Genomic DNA, 832 nt, shown 5'->3' with positions numbered 1-832 from the left:
GCAAATGTGCCGAACTTTCCAGGGCTTGATAAAGCTCACTGCATTTGGGCTGTAGCTCATTTAGCTGTTTCCAGCTCTATATCTGCATCGTCAACGCTGGGCATTAGTTGTCCGTATTCCGATTTTATAGTTTCCCCATCGTAATAAATATGCATTCATGATATTTTTCTATGACCGAGTTTGACAGGTATTGGTCAGGTAATAGTCCAGTGACAGCTGATTTCACAAGCATTAACTTTAAACCAGAATATTATAACGTGTCGGCATAGTCGCCCCGTAATGCCGTGCAGCGGGCGCATACTGTTATACTTTATGTTATGCATGACGTTCCCTAGGCTATATGTTCCTTACCGTTCTAATTACATGTCGTTGTTCTGTGTTGGGACAGAGCTTATACAGGTGGGTGACGGTAGCACAGTCTGTTCGTGGGCATAAAGCCCGTGCCATTGTGACAGTGATTTGTGTTTAATAAAAAGCCATAACAAATATACCACGCTTCCGTGATTTGTTACAATATAATGGTCTTGCTTCTATAATGTATAAACACGTAGGTTACAGGGTGGGTGTGGCAGAGAGAGAGAGGGAGAGCGATGATGCACACGGATATATCAGATTTAGCGACCGGAGCAAAGTTATGTTGCTGTAACGTTGAACTCTTTGCAATCAATAAATACAGTACTTAATAGGCTAATTGATACAATATCTCCTCGTTTGAGTGTGGTTGTTTGAGTGCAATGGGAGTGTATGATCGTTATTGTCTATAAAGCAGTGTTTCTCAAACTTTTTCAGACCAAGGACCACTTAGCCAATAAAAATTCGCGGACCATTTAAC

Source organism: Clupea harengus, unplaced genomic scaffold, assembly GCF_900700415.2.
Source record: "Clupea harengus unplaced genomic scaffold, Ch_v2.0.2, whole genome shotgun sequence".
NCBI classification, from domain to species: domain Eukaryota; kingdom Metazoa; phylum Chordata; class Actinopteri; order Clupeiformes; family Clupeidae; genus Clupea; species Clupea harengus.
Note: the sequence above shows the minus strand (reverse complement) of the source record.